This window comes from Entelurus aequoreus, linkage group LG26 (assembly GCF_033978785.1).
Source record: "Entelurus aequoreus isolate RoL-2023_Sb linkage group LG26, RoL_Eaeq_v1.1, whole genome shotgun sequence".
NCBI lineage: Eukaryota > Metazoa > Chordata > Actinopteri > Syngnathiformes > Syngnathidae > Entelurus > Entelurus aequoreus.
The window spans coordinates 31,666,100-31,683,239 of record NC_084756.1 but is presented as its reverse complement, the minus strand read 5'-3'; the positions used below and the strand labels follow the sequence as shown (position 1 = coordinate 31,683,239).

The 17,140-nt window shown below is 38.3% G+C and overlaps 1 protein-coding gene across 1 annotated transcript in view; it reads left to right on the top strand.

The window, feature by feature from the left end:
• st7l (suppression of tumorigenicity 7 like) overlaps window positions 1-17,140 on the top strand; it is a 58,477-nt gene that overhangs the window by 24,103 nt on the left and 17,234 nt on the right. The window lies entirely within an intron of this gene.

The window sequence follows — 17,140 nt, the reverse complement described above, 5'->3', positions numbered from 1 at the left end:
TTTCTCACGCATTTGTTCACAAAGTGGTAACCCTCGTCCTATCCTTGTTTGTGAATGACTGAGAATTTCATGGAAGCTGCTTTTATACTCAATCATGGCACCCACCTGTTCCCAATTAGCCTGTTCACCTGTGGGATGTTCCAAATAAGTGTTTGATGAGCATTCCTCGACTTTCTCAGTCATTTTTGCTACTTGTGCCAGCTTTTTTGAAACATGTTGCAGGCGTCAAATTCCAAATGAGCTAATATTTGCAAAAAATAAAATGTTCCAGTTCAAACGTTAAAGGCCTACTGAAAGCCACTACTACCGACCACGCAGTCTGATAATTTATATATCAATGATGAAATCTTAACATTGCAACACGTGCCAACACGGCCGGGTTAACTTATAAAGTGCAATGTTAAATTTCCGCTAAACTTCCGGTTGAAAACATCTATGTATGATGACGTATGCCCGTAACGTCAATACGGAAGTATTCGGACACATTGTATCCAATACAAAAAGCTCGGTTTTCATCGCAAAATTCCACAGTATTCTGGACATCTGTGTTGGTGAATCTTTTGCAATTTGTTTAATGAACAATGAAGACTGCAAAGAAGAAAGCTGTAGGTGGGATCGGTGTATTAGCGGCTGACTGTAGCAACACAACCAGGAGGACTTTGACTTGGATAGCAGACGCGCTATCCGACGCTAGCCGCAGACCGCACGGATAATCGGGTGAAGTCCTTCGTTGCGTCGTCGATCGCTGGAACGCAGGTGAGCACGGGTGTTGATGAGCAGATGAGGGCTGGCTGGCGTAGGTGGATAGCTAATGTTTTTAGCATAGCTCTGTGAGGTCCCGTTGCTAAGTTAGCTTCAATGGCGTCGTTAGCAACAGCATGGTTAAGCTTCGCCAGGCTGGAAAGCATTAACCGTGTAGTTACATGTCCAAGGTTTAATAGTATTGTTGATTTTCTGTCTATCCTTCCAGTCAGGGGTTTATTTCTTTTGTTTCTATCTGCAGTTAAGCCCGATGCTATCACGTTAGCTCCGTAGCTAAAGTGCTTCGCCGATGTATTGTCGTGGAGATAAAAGTCACTGTGAATGTCCATTTCGCCTTCTCGACTCTCATTTTCAAGAGGATATAGTATCCGAGGTGGTTTAAAATACAAATCCGTGATCCACAATAGAAAAAGGAGAGAGTGTGGAATCCAATGAGCCAGCTTGTACCTAAGTTACGGTCAGAGCGAAAAAAGATGCATCCTGCACTGCACTCTAGTCCTTCACTCTCACGTTCCTCATCCACAAATCTTTCATCCTGGCTCAAATTAATGGAGTAATCGTCGCTTTCTCGGTCCGAATCGCTCTCGCTGCTGGTGTAAACAATGGGGAAATGTGAGGAGCCTTTCAACCTGTGACGTCACGCTACTTCCGGTACAGGCAAGGCTTTTTTTTTATCAGCGACCAAAAGTTGCGAACTTTATCGTCGATGTTCTCTACTAAATCCTTTTAGCAAAAATATGGCGATATCGCGAAATGATCAAGTATGACACATAGAATGTATCTGCTATCCCCGTTTAAATAAAAAAATTAATTTCAGTTGGCCTTTAAGTATCTTGTCTTTGCAGTCTATTCAATTGAATACAGGTTGAAAAGGATTTGCAAATCATTGTATTCTGTTTTTATTTACCATTTACACAACGTGCCAACTTCACTGGTTTTGGGTTTTGTAGTTGTTGGTGCCAAATTTTATTGTCGACAAATCGTTGCACCCCTAATTCACTCTATGAAATTCACCCCGGCAAATGTGTGTGTGTGTTATTAGGAGCCATAAAGAGCCAATTACAGGCCTGATGCCATTGTTGCTCGGCGTGTTCCATCGTAAAGAGGTTGCAGATTAGAGTCAGAAGGCGGCTTATGAGTTATGCTCCGGGCTTAGAAGTGCCCGGGGATAAAAGAAGAACACATGAAACCCAATCCCTTCATCAAAGAGGCGACAGGGAGCGGAGAGGCAGATCTGAGAACAAGAGAGGCGGCAGAGGGTTGGGAGGGAGTTAGGGGGTACAGGCCAGTGCAGAGAACTGAGGTGTCACCAGGTTTATTGCTGTGGTATGTAAGCAGGGACAGCTGAGCTTTGCTCAGTGATGAATCTTGGGCCATGAAGTTAAAAAGTTTGGAGACACTTTTTCCAAGCAAGACAATGCAAGTGTCTCCAAACCTTTGACATGGAGGTTTTTCCTGTGTGTTTCGTTCACCCACAAACCTCCAGGAAGTAGCCAATAAACCATCTATGGTAGAACTTCCTCTGTTTAGTGCCACCGGCTGACTCCCAAGTTGTTTTGTTTCAAAACTTTTTCTAATGTGAAAGCATATCAAGTGAATTAATTTGTTCCGGTTGTAATTGTCATTTGTTAGAACTTATCGTGACCTTTTTAAGCAACATTTCAACGTTCCTAACTGTCATACAATTTATAAAGAGAAGGTAGCCACTGTGTAATAAAACTAAAATAAAGTAAAGCAACGCACCTTACAGTCACATCATAGAGAAAGAACAAGAAGTAAGGAATAATTAGGCAAAAATGTTTTACAATAAATGTATTATTCCTTTGGATCAGGGGTTTTCCAACTTTAAATCTTTACCTTTACCAAAATAAAGGAGAGGTAAGCTTTTTGTGTTTTCGTGATGCAACAGGTAACATTTGAATTATATTTTACTTAAAATAACAGACCTCCACTCAACCAGTGCTGTTATTTGTCTTTACGCTATTTTGTAGTAATTTGTCATTTAATAGAGGCATGGTGTCTGAATTAAATATTTATAGAAATACTAAGACTTTAAGCAAACATGCTGTAATCCTTAGTTGAACCTTTTAAAATGTAGTGGCGAGCTACCTATTGGAGTCCTCTGCTGTAGATTCTCACTAAAGTTTTGTCTGAATTTTGAGGCATATTTTATTCAGAGAATGTTTTTAGGTGTTTAATTGCTGACCTTGCAAAGATCCTGAAAAGTAGAATCCGGACTGTAACAGTTGATCTGGGATTTATACCCTGAAATGAACAAAGTGGGATACCGTAAATTCCGGACTATAAGATGCTATTTTTTTTCCTACGCTTTAAACCCTGCGACTTATAAAACGATGTGGCTAATTTATGGATTTTTCTTCGCTGACGGTCATAATGCAAATAGTTTTCTTAAAACACATGCAAATACATTGAAATGGAGTTTTATTCTTTGTGCTATGGCACCATCTTTTGGACGAGTTCGCTCACTGCAGGTGCTGCCGGCTGAATGGCTACAGTGTTTCTTGCTGTTTAAAGCTTTGAACCGGAAGCACAAGTGCCCTTCCGTCTTCTAATCGTCCATAGCGTTTCTACTCGAATGGATTCTTCATTCATCACTCCAAGCAACGTTTGGAAGTTTTACAAAATAACAAAAACGATTCTGACTTTCTAAACCTCCCCATGTGTGATTTCTATTGGTGTCTTCATACATATTAGTATGTGCTATCATTATGTAATGTAGCTAGCGTTGTTAGCATTAGCTAATATGCTAACACGTTTACAACTGTCTGTGTTAGTATTATTAACTTATAGTGGCATTTTTTTTGTATTGTTTCAGTTTCGCAAATTCCTCAGTAAACTCACCAAGACGTCACCGTAGAGTTATTGAGTCTGTTTAGCTGATTGGAGCTAGTGGGTCCATGACGATGACTTCTGTTTTGTTTGATCATCCATTTTACTGCCGTGTTACAGACACCATTTGGAAACAATTAAGGTACACTACCGTTCAAAAGTTTGGGGTCACATTGAAATGTCCTTATTTTTGAAGGAAAAGCACTGTACTTTTCAATGAAGATAACTTTAAACTAGTCTTAACTTTAAAGAAATACACTCTATACATTGCTAATGTGGTAAATGACTATTCTAGCTGCAAATGTCTGGTTTTTGGTGCAATATCTACATAGGTGTATAGAGGCCCATTTCCAGCAACTATCACTCCAGTGTTCTAATGTTACAATGTGTTTGCTCATTGGCTCAGAAGGCTAATTGATGATTAGAAAACCCTTTTGCAATCATGGTCACACATCTGAAAACAGTTTAGCTCGTTAGAGAAGCTACAAAACTGACCTTCCTTTGAGCAGATTGAGTTTCTGGAGCATTAAATTTGTAGGGTCAATTAAACGCTCAAAATGGCCAGAAAAAGAGAACTTTCATCTGAAACTCGACAGTCTATTCTTGTTCTTAGAAATGAAGGCTATTCCACAAAATTGTTTGGGTGACCCCAAACTTTTGAACGGTAGTGTATGTAAATAAACATTTACAAAATCTCTCTGTGTTAACAACTCATTATAACATATATATCTGCGGCTTATAGTCCGGTGCGACTAATATATGGAAACATATTGTTTTTTTTCTAAAATCTAGTGGGTGTGGCTTACGGAGGTGGTCATCTTTGAGCACCTCACGATTCGATTACGATTCAGGAGCTACGTTTTGATAAAAAATTGATTATTGATGTATCTTTATGTACACTACCGTTCAAAAGTTTGGAGTCACATTGAAATGTCCTTATTTTTTAAGGAAAAGCACTGTACTTTTCAATGAAGATAACTTTAAACTAGTCTTAACTTTAAAGAAATACACTCTATACATTGCTAATGTGGTAAATGACTATTCTAGCTGCAAATGTCTGGTTTTTGGTGCAATATCTACATAGGTGTATAGAGACCCATTTCCAGCAACTATCACTCCAGTGTTCTAATGGTACAATGTGTTTGCTCATTGGCTCAGAAGGCTAATTGATGATTAGAAAACCCTTGTGCAATCATGTTCACACATCTGAAAACAGTTTAGCTCGTTACAGAAGCTACAAAACTGAGCTTCCTTTGAGCAGATTGAGTTTCTGGAGCATCACATTTGTGGGGTCAATTAAACGCTCAAAATGGCCAGAAAAAGAGAACTTTCATCTGAAACTCGACAGTCTATTCTTGTTCTTAGAAATTAAGGCTATTCCACAAAATTGTTTGGGTGACCCCAAACTTTTGAACGGTAGTGTATATTGATGCAGTTTTTAAAAAAAAAGTCACTAAATAAGCGTTTATCACTTGCAACTTTAAAAAACCCCAATTCATTTGGAATAATAAACATTCATGAAAAATGAATCAAAGGAATAAAATACAAATACATCAATTTACATAACATTAAAGTAAAATATGAAAGAAATGGAGCAGAAAGAAGTTAAAAACTTATATCTGACCCCTAAGCATAAGTGACGGATAGTTGGTCAGGTGGCTTGCTGCAGTCAGCCAAATTTTAGAACTGTCTGCATTACTTTATTCACATTTACATTATTTAAATTGATTATCGATTATTGACATTAACTAATCGATTGTATAATCGTCCATGTCAAAATTGGGACGCATATAAAAATCAATGATTTTCCCCCACCTCTAGCAGCCTATAGCCGATAGTGCGGGAAAACACGGTACATCCGGCAATCAGACAATTTGATGCGTGATAATGTCAGCACTTGCGCCTGCTTGCCATGCAGCAACAATTGCTTACATTACAAAGGGCATCTGTATTGTTTATACTCGGGCTGTCTTCAAATAGTTGAAGATTCAACAATTTAATTCGAAGGAGTCTGATTCGTCTATCAACCTTCCAGTCTAATCATCTGATATTAAACCCCCCACCCCTTTAATCAATCAATCAATCAATCAATGTTTATTTAGCCCTAAATCACAAGTGTCTCAAAGGGCTGCACAAGCCACAACGACATCCGCGGTACAGAGCCCACATAAGGGCAAGGAAAACTCACCCCAGTGGGACGTCGATGTGAATGACTATGAGAAACCTTGAAGAGGACCGCATATGTGGGTAACCCCCCGCCCCCTCTACACGATTATTACCTGCCAGGGTCCCCACACATAGCAGGTGTGTTGGGAGGATCAATTAATTGTGTTCATCATATCTTCTTTAAATGTTTGAAAAAAAAGTATTGTGTCCATACAAATCATTTTTAGAGAGTGGGATATAGTTTCAGCTGTCTCTTTGCTGCTTCCTGGTGTGATGTCATGTGTGTAAAATACAGCTAGCAGTGTTTTGGCTTAACATCTTTTTTATATAAATCCATCCGTCCGCACTAGGGCTGCACAAGTAATCGGCATCGAATCTACATCAAGGTTTTGATTGCGATAAAGTAATTGCAATAGTTTTTCTCCGTCGTCACCGGCATTTGAGTAAAAAGACACGTTCGGCAATTAGAATTGTTGAGCTTCGCATTTTTCATCTCTCGCTTCAAACAGAGAGAAAGACGTCCCACTCAGCCCCTGACTGCAATTATTTAACAGTAGAATTAACTGAATGCAGTGAGCCCTCTTTTCAGTCATCCACAATCTTTGTCTCGGTGGGCCGAGAGCGGTACGCCAGCTTTACACACATAGGAAGCACGTGCAGAGAGCCTCCCTACTCGCGAGTGAGAAGTGCACAAAAATTAAAAGGGGAAAAAATCAGATTTACAAAGCTGAATGAATGTCTCGTTGTGGGAATATTTCAGCTTCAAATCAGAGGGCAATATGAGCCCATCAACACGGACAAACAAGCGACGATTAACAAAATGATATCGTACAAACTCGTTTTTCCGCTGGGAAATAAATGCACTTTAAGAAGTTTATTATTTATTTAAGTAAAATGTTTGCTTACAGAAATTAGTCAATTTAGACTATTTAGGATACCAGTTATTTACCTTCCAATTACAGTACAATGATAAACAATTCTACAGCAATGAGAAATAAAAGTTTATATAATCTTAAATGATTATATATTATGATTATATTACATTATAAGCACTGTATGGTTTATCTATAATTTCTGAAGTTTAAGACAGTGCTCCCCCACTCTCCACTATGACTATACATGATATAATTTCTCTACAAAATTGTTATAACTATACCTCTGCATACTTTGTAAGCAACATTCCCTCTAAGGTGCGCGCCTGCGCAATTGCGCACTGCTCAAGCGTCCTCTGCGCACAGCAAATATATGCCGCGCACCAAATCAAATCCCATCTGAATTCTAAGCAAAATAAAGACATTTATTCTGTGTAATTTTGCAATGCAACTCTGAGTGACAGTGACAACAAGCGGCCCTAACGGTGTTCGTCAACACCGTTCAATTATTGTAACGTCTATCGAGATGCTTCGAGGACAGGAATTATATCGATCACTTTATTGAGCAAAACTGTTTATATTCGGCCATAACCACACCAAAAACATGAGTAAAAAACTTCTATCTCGAAAAACTAGTCATTTTCTGCCATACAAACCAGGCCAAAACCAACTTGTCATCTGTCACCAACACGCATAGCACTAAGCCACTGGTGCGTTTATGGCCACACAAAAAGTCGGACAACTCAAACACCACACAAAGTTACACTATGACTCCTCAGTCATACGTGGGCTTATTCTACTGTCATTTATTATTAATGTTAATTTATTTTTATATTAATCATGGAATACTGTTACTAGAGAAAGTTACAGGAATGCACACTTCATCCTATGCTTACATTTCATTGTGCAACATGAGGATGTTTAAGGGGAACAAATGATTTCCAAACCCCCACCCAGACATATTGTACAACACTAATCCATAGCTTATGAAAAACAAGATTTCTTTTATTTTCATTACAAGTGGGCCAAATCACTAATATTACAATATAATCTCATGAAAATGACTCCTCTCATTTGAGTGTTATTATAAAAGATTGGTTTGAGACAGGTGTGCTGCTGGTATTGCCACGTGTGATGTTGCTCACATGTGCTCCACTGAATGCTCAGGGAGTTTTTGTGTTTGCTCACACACATGAACAATTAGAGGGAACATTGATTGTAAGCCTATTAACATTAAAGGAAACAATACACCGGCCTTTCCTCGCCTCCCATCGTGGTTACAGTGAAGCTAAATACGCTTCATCATATTCTGGTACGGCAAAAAAAGCATTGGTCACAATAATTTGAGAAGGACTGGTTTAACAGAATGATGTCGACAAAAGCTCTGAGTCGGTCTGAATTGAAGCCAAATATGTTTTATCGTAAATTATTTCATGTTGTTCTAATGCGTGGCTTCTTGAGATAAGAATATGTTGATTAACAGTCCTTCACGTGTTATTTTTGCAGTTTTAGGCATTTATACAGTACAGGCCAAAAGTTTGGACACACCTCATTCAATGCGTTTTCTTTATTTTCATGACTATTTACATTGTAGATTGTCACTGAAGGCATCAAAACTATGAATGAACACGTGGAGTTATGTACTTAACAAAAAAAGGTGAAATAACTGAAAACATGTTTTATATTCTAGTTTCTTCAAAACTAGTTTGCTCTGATTACTTTTACTCTTGGCATTCTTTCAATGAGCTTCAAGAGGTAGTCACCTAAAATGGTTTTCACTTCACAGGTGTGTTTGAACCTCATCGACGTGGCGAAGTTGGTAGAGTGGCTGTGCCAGCAATCGGAGTGTTGCTGGTTACTGGGGTTCAATCCCGACCTTCTACCATCCTAGTCACGTCCGTTGTGTCCTTGGGCAAGACACTTCACCCTTGCTCCTGATGGCTGCTGGTTAGCGCCTTGCATGGCAGCTCCCGCCATCAGTGTGTGAATGTGTGTGTGAATGGGTGAATGTGGAAATACTGTCAAAGCGCTTTGAGTACCTTGAAGGAAGAAAAGCGCTATACAAGTATAACCCATTTATCATTTATCGAGAGAATGCCAAGAGTGTGCAAAGCAGTAATCTATTTTGAAAAAACTGGAATATAAAACATGTTTTCAGTTATTTCAAATGTTTTTGTTAAGTACATAACTCCACATGTGTTCATTCATAGTTGTGATGCCTTCAGTGATAATCTACAATGTAAATAGTCATGAAAATAAAGAAAACGCATTGAATGAGGAGAAGATGTGTCCAAACTTTTGGCCTGTACTGTATGTATAAAATATAAAAATCGCAAATCTAATCACAATTTTGGAGAGAAAAATCGCAATTACCATAGGTGTTTTCTCAAAATTGTGGAGCCCTGGTCTGCACACCAAAATATTTGACTCATAGTGCTGGTAGGATGTTTCCGCATGGCTGACATAATTGAGGCTTGTCGGGACACGCTGCTGTCAGACACGCAGCTCGCCGTGCCACTGCGAGGCCTCTGGCCAGCTAAAATCCCGCCATCGGCCTCGGTGGGACTCGTGGGTAATTGGATAGGCGCATGTAGTTCTTCTCTTGCAAAGGCAACGATCCTACTAGGGGTTCACATACAGAAACATTGTTACGACTTTTACTTCTCTATTTAGTCAAGTTTTATGTGTTCTCGGCACTGCGCGCCAGCTCCGAGAACCTCGCAAATTGTGGTTTAAAATTTTTATGAGGTTGAAAAAGTTGCAAATGAGATTTTTGTTTTATTCCCTTTAGGAACATACTGCATGGATTCATTTCACAAGTACCTTTTAATTAAATTTGGAATATTCACTTATAAGTGCTTGAGCACATCCATTTGACATTACTGAGACCTAGTGACCAGTGAGTATACACTACTACATGCCGCGAATTTTAACTTTTTAAGGTCAAGGCAAGTGTTGCCTTAAAGGAGGGCTCATATTCTAGGGCAGTGGTCCCCAACCTTTTTGTAGCTGAAAATGTAAACATTGTGGGGGGGGATTTTTATTTTTATTTATTTATTTATTTTCATAAAGAAATACAATCATGTGTGCTTACGGACTGTATCCCTGCAGACTGTATTGATCCATATTGATATATAATGTATATATTGTGTTTTTTATGTTGATTTAATAAAAATAAAAAATTTTTTTTTTTTTTAATTTCTTGTGCGGCCCGGTGGTTGGGGACCACTGTTCTAGGGCACCAAAGCAAGTTAAAAGGGCACCAAGGCAAACATTATTTTCTTTCGAGGCAGGGGCTCCAAAGCATGCATGCATACATTTATCTCTATTTTTACATTTTGATAGAGGGAGTATTTTATTTTATTTTTTTAAGTTATGTACATTTATATGTACATGTAGATGATGTATCGGGACAGATCCATTAAGAGTGTGAGTAGAAATATGTCGATACTAGGGATGTTCGATAATATCGGCCTGCCGATATTATCGGCCGATAAATGCGTTAAAATGTAATATCGGAAATTATCGGTATCGTTTTTTTTATTATCTGTATCGGGTTTTTTGGGGGTTTTTTTTTAAATTTTTTATCAAATCAACATAAAAAACACAAGATACACTTACAATTAGTGCACCAACCCAAAAAACCTCCCTCCCCCCCATTTCTTTCTGTTATCAATATTCTGGTTCCTACATTATATATCAATATATATCAATACAGTCTGCAAGGGATACAGTCTGTAAGCACACATGATTGTGCGTGCTGCTGGTCCAATAATAATACTAACCTTTAACAGTTAATTTTACTCATTTTCATTAATTACTAGTTTCTATGTAACTGTTTTTATATTGTTTTACTTTCTTTTTTATTCAAGAAAATGTTTTTAATTTAGTTATCTTATTTTATTATTTTTTTTAAAAAGTACCTTATCTTCACCATACATGGTTGTCCAAATTAGGCATAATAATGTGTTAATTCCACGACTGCATATATCGGTTGATATCGGTATCGGTTGATATCGATATCGGTAATTAAAGAGTTGGACAATATCGGAATATCGGATATCGGCAAAAAGCCATCATCGGACATCCCTAGTCTATACACTAAAAAACATAAACAAAATGCTGTGTCACATGAATGTTTTTTTAAGTAATACCTTTGTGACATGAAAAAAACGCAAGTAATGTAAAAAAAACAACCTTGTTTGCTTTTTGAAATTAAAGTAAAACTGCTTTTTGAAATTAAAGTAAAACACAAAGCTGTTTGGCTAACGAAGATGAAGTCTAATAAACAGGCTTTGTTCTTCTCTTGGTTCTGTACAACAGTTTGGCCAACAAAAATAAAGAGGAGTGACACCTCACACATCGAATACACAATCTTCACAGCCTTTGTTCAGTTCGATGAGATGACAAAACATTTGAGCGAGTATTGATGTTATTTGAACACTGATACAGTTTGCAAGTGAACATCCCAGTCAACAAACTAAAGACTTTATAAACAAGTTGTGACAATGTCCACGACACATCGCCTGCTGCATGTTTCCTCACCTCATTAACTCTCAGTCATAGCAGCTGATGAACGCTCTATTGCGAAAATCAAAGCAACATCAAATAGTTTTCTCCTTCGCTGTATACTTTTAGTGTGGGGACAAGTGCGTCTGTCTCCAATATTGTCCACACCTGTCGCCATCTAAACACAGCAGTGCGCTCTTAAACGCACACCGGGAAGGGAGGGGAAAATGACGTTAAACCAAGCGCTTGGCTCCGTTTACTCAGAGGGGAAATCTCCCAAGCAAAGTCCGTGTTGCTAGTCCGCCATGATTATCAAGCCAAACAACGCTAGTGCGCATGTGCCTGACTTTGTGTTGCCTAAAATGCATTAATAAATGACGGGGTTTCAGTAATTACAAAATTAGACATATTACTAACCGTCGGGAATTTTATTGGGAATTATGATTACCGGTATACCGTTTACCGTTACATCCCTACTCCATTAACAAGTAAAAAGTCACAGCAAGTTCTTGCCGCCGATGTTGGTACATTTTTTAGGTCATGACGGCAAATGCAGTTGCCGTGGTTAAATTCGAGCCCTGCTACTATTACCTCTCTTTAATTTATCTGACAAAAACGCCATAGATCAGAAGAGTCAAAGTCGTTTTCACTGTGGGCCACATCGCAGTTATGTTGGGCCCCAGAGGGCAGCTAAAAACAGTGGATACTATTATTACACAATTTTTTTATGCATTTTATTAGTAGATTTTTTACAGTTAAAACGTAAAAAAAATATTCTAAGTTGCAATGATTTCACCTCACAATTTAGTGTATTTCACTGTAAATGGAAAAACAGCACTGCTGTTTTTATGGTAAAAAAAAAAAAAAAAAAAAAGGCAGCTCAGTTGCCAGAATTTTAGGTAAAATTTTAGTAACATTTTGGCACCTGAGCAGCCAGTTTGTATGTTTTTCTTTTACCGCAAATCAACAACTGTTGATTTTTCGGTGTATTACTGTCAATGCCAAAACGACACCATAGTTTATTACAGTAAAAAAAGTACTGTTTTATTCATTTAGAGAAAAATGCTGTAAAAACCACAGTCAATTTTACCATGAAATCTATTATTACTTTTACATTGCACAATTTGATGAACAACTTGCTATGAAATCATTATTATTAGTATTTATTTATATTTAAAAAATGGTTTGAATGTTTGATAATATATTTTTGCATAATTAGACAATATTTAAGTTAACATAATTTTGGAGTACATAGATTTTTTTTCTCCCAAAATAGAAAGAAAGAATACATTTAGTAAGAAAAGTTACGTTCTGTATTGATACATATTATTTCCATTCTTTTGAGGGCCAAATAAAATGAAGTAGCGGGCCACATCTGGCCCCTGGGCCTTGAGTTTGACACCTGTGCCATGGATTCAGTGGCTGATCGTCAACAATGGGCAAAATCTAACGAATCAGATTCGACTACAAAAATCTTGGGTCGAAGACCGCCTTAGTTTATACGGAATAGCAACTTGAGAAAAGGGCCTGAAAAGACAGTCAGTAAGAAAAAAGCTTCAATAAAGCAGTAAAAAAGGGTAGATACCAATTTGGGTCTTTGGACATCACACTCCTGTTGAGATAAATCAGGGTGAAAGGACGTGTCTGACATGGATGAACGAGAGTCAGATGGTAAACGGAGGAGGAGATGGGCGAGCGTGGGCCGCATGGTCGGGCTGCCTGGCTGGATGAGCCTGTGACCATGGGAGAGGATTAGACAGGATTAGCTTGAGGGTAACCTTCCCAAAGTGTCTGAGATCCTGAGCGCTGTGAAGCTGGCCGCCCGGGAATCCAGCCTTGGGGGGGTTCGAGTGGGGGCGCCTTCGGTCGTTCATGCGGGTTTTGTTTAACATGGAGTCCTGCCACGTTGGAAACCACAGACATGACTGATAGACACTGGCGGGTTCATCAAAGTCTAAAGAGCGCGTCTTAAATATGTAAGGCAGGCGCTCAATGTGCTCACTTTGTTTTTAGAAACATACGGTTCTACCTCTGGGGTGTGTGCATTTGTCAGCCCAATGAGCCGGCTGAGTCACTGGGACAAAGTTACAAGGAGGGGAGGTGTGGGGATGGGGGGGTTAGACATCCATGGAATCGTTGTACTGTAGTGTAACAAAAACACGCCTCGCTTTGGGGAGCTTTACCCTCCCGCTTGGAACAATTGCAAAATAAGGCTGATGATGAATACCTCACATGAGAAAAGTATGTTTTCAGTCTGCTGGGACTTTAGAAGCAATTGCACAATAGGATATGGTAAGTGAAGCGGAAAGGAAAGGAAAAAAGTAAATGAAAGAGATTGATTTGACCATAAAGCAGACTTTTTTTTTCCTCGAAGCGAGTTCACATCAGCGTGATGTAGGACCACAAAGCAGCATTTCATTTGCTTACAACCAGAGGAATAATACATAGACTCACAGTTTACCAAGTGTGTTGTAGTATGGCTTCTCTTTGTACAGTAAATTAGTGGTACTTTGGTTTTGGATACCCCACTTTTTGTAGGATTTTTGACAAAATATCGCCCCGGTTTTTGTATACCGTCTTGGTTGTCATAGGCCAAACATTGCTCGTAATAAAGTACTGAGTTTTACCACATACTAGTGGTAAAACCGATACCAATATTTTGGTACCGGTACCAAAATGTATATTGATACTTTTCAGTACTTTTCTAAACAAAGGGGATCACAAAAAAATTGCATTATAGGCTTTATTTTAACAAAAAATCTTACGGTACATTAAACATAGGTTTCTTATTGCAATTTTGTGAACATACTAGACAACTTGTCTTTTAGTAGTAAGTAAACAAACAAAGGCTCCGGATTAGTTTGCTGACATATGCAGTTAACATATTGTGTCATTTTCCATTCTATTATTTTGTCAAAATTATTAAAGGCCTTCTGAAATGAAATTGTTTTATTTAAACGGGGATAGCAGGTCCGTTCTATGTGTCATACTTGATCATTTCGCGATATTGGCATATTTTTGCTGAAAGGATTTAGTAGAGAACATCGACGATAAATTTCGAAACTTTCGGTCGCTGATAAAAAAGCCTTGCCTGTACCGGAAGTAGCATGATGTCGCAGGTTGAAAGGCTCCTCACATTTCCCCATTGTTTACACCAGCTGCGAGAGCGATTCGGACCGAGGAAGCGACGATTACCCCATTAATTTGAGCGAGGATGAAAGATTCGTGGATGAGGAACGTGAGAGTGAAGGACTAGAGTGCAGTGCAGGGCGTATCTTTTTTCGCTCTGACCGTAACTTAGGTACAAGGGTTCATTGGATTCCACACTTTCTCCTTTTTCTATTGAGGATCACGGATTTGTATTTTAAACCACCTCGGATACTATATCCTCTTGAAAATGAGAGTCGAGAACGCGAAATGGACATTCACAGTGACTTTTATCTCCACGACAATACATCGGCGAAGCACTTTAGCTACGGAGCTAACGTGATAGCATCGGGCTTAACTGCAGATAGAAACAAAAGAAATAAACCCCTGACTGGAAGGATAGACAGAAAATCAACAATACTATTAAACCATGGACATGTAACTACACGGTTAATGCTTCCCAGCCTGGCGAAGCTTAACAATGCTGTTGCTAATGACGCCATTGAAGCTAACTTAGCTACGGGACCTCACAGAGCTATGCTAAAAACATTAGCTATCCACCTACGCCAGCCAGCCCTCATCTGCTCATCAACACCCGTGCTCACCTACGTTCCAGCGATCGACGGAGCGACGAAGGACTTCACCCGATCATCGATGCGGTCGGCGGCTAGCGTCGGATAGCGCGTCTGCTATCCAAGTCAAAGTCCTCCTGGTTGTGTTGCTGTAGCCAGCCGCTAATACACCGATCCCACCTACAGCTTTCTTCTTTGCAGTCTTCATTGTTCATTAAACAAATTGCAAAAGATTCACCAACACAGATGTCCACAATACTGTGGAATTTTGCGATGAAAACAGAGCTTTTTGTATTGGATACAATGTGTCCGAATACTTCCGTTTCAACCATTGACGTCACGCGCATACGTCATCATACATAGACGTTTTCAACCGGAAGTTTCGCGGGGAATTTAAAATTGCACTTTATAAGTTAACCCGGCCGTATTGGCATGTGTTGCAATGTTAAGATTTCATCATTGATATATAAACTATCAGACTGCGTGGTCGGTAGTAGTGGCTTTCAGTAGGCCTTTAAGGACAAGTGGTAGAAAATGAATTATTAATCTACTTGTTCAGTTACTGTTAATATCTGCTTACTTTCTCTTTTAACATGTTCTATCTACACTTCTGTTAAAATGTAATAATCACTTATTCTTCTGTTGTTTGGATGCTTTACATTAGTTTTGGATGATACCACAAATTTGGCTATCGATCCAATACCAAGTAGTTACAGGATCATACATTGGTCATATTCAAAGTCCTCATGTGTCCAGGGACATATTTCCTGAGTTTATAAACATAATATACATTATGTGGTATAGAAATGTTCCACTTTGCATCAGTATTCCTCATTTTTACTGAAACGTTGCTCACATGCCTGAGAAATCCATGCATTGGTGACTCAGTCTTTGTGAATTTTTTTTAAGAGTACAACTGCAAAGCAAGTGACCTTTGCATCAAAGAAAGTTGTGAATGCCAGCACTTTAACTAAGAAGGTGAGAAACACTATTGAATTAAAGAAAGAACTGGTAGCAGTATATGAAGGTGACTACCACGTGGCTCTCACCTTGTCCCTTTCCGCTAATCGCCGTTTTAATTAAGAGGCTTCAGTAAAAGTGATGTTAAATTTGAATTAATCCATTTTATTCATCATTTATATTTATTTCGCATTGTTTTCCGTTTACAGTTTGTGATGTAAATGTTTCATCACTGTCACATTTAAGATACAAATGCATTCTTGTTATGGCTAGTCAATAGATTTAGTTCATTGGTGAATGTCACAACCCTTTAGTCTTTTGATCAAATTTGATACTGTAAATTTTAATAATAATGTAGAGCAAAGAAAAATACAACTAAGCTAAGAACCGACAGAAGAATGTACATTTACAGTTCCAATCCTAATTAGCATTTTTTTAACTCACTTTTTATGTCTACCACCACGTTATTCCTTTCTCCTACAGCGTCTATTGTAGTCAATTATGCAAATGAGGCAATGGTGTCATCTACCAACTTCTAGCAACTTTTAGCTACTTTCCTAGAAGAGATACACCCTGAGAACACGGATGCAGAGGATGAGACAGAAGAGCCAGCAGAGAAAACGATGATGATTTTCATTTCTAATTTCTAGTGAATTAAGACTTGCATTAGAAGGCTGCTGGAGGTGAGGACATCAGTCTTAAGGTACAAATCAATGTTAAAACAGGCCAAATCGGTGTTAAAAAAGGCAATTTTTTTTCAAATGCATCATGCCATTAAAGTCTCACTCTTGTAATTTTCTGAAACTTGGCGACTTGGTCTGCTAATTGGCTGCATGTGACTCAGAGTGAATGAGGTTTAGAAATATTGAAGGAAAACTACAGAGGTTATTGTGTCTTTATTACCAAAGCTTTATTTGACACTGAATTTAGGTGACTGAATTTTTGCGTTTGCATTTCGTGAACTACATTTTTTTTTCACATACAATTATGCTGACAATTGGATAAAAACATTGTGAGCGAAATGTGTGTTTAAAAAATCAATTTGTTCAAATTCAGTGTTTTAGTTTATACAATTCATTGCATAAATATGTGTTAAATATTAGGAAATTATATGCTTGTTTTACTAGAACAGTGATTCTCAAAGTGGGGTATGTGTACCTCCATCTCGTGGTATGCCAAATATGTGATTTATTATTTAAGAACATTGTTTTATTTTCTTATATTTAAACACAATGTTACTGTTCAAACTATACTTTTTGAGTAAAACATCTGCCTTGTTTTTAATGAATACTTATGCCTCCT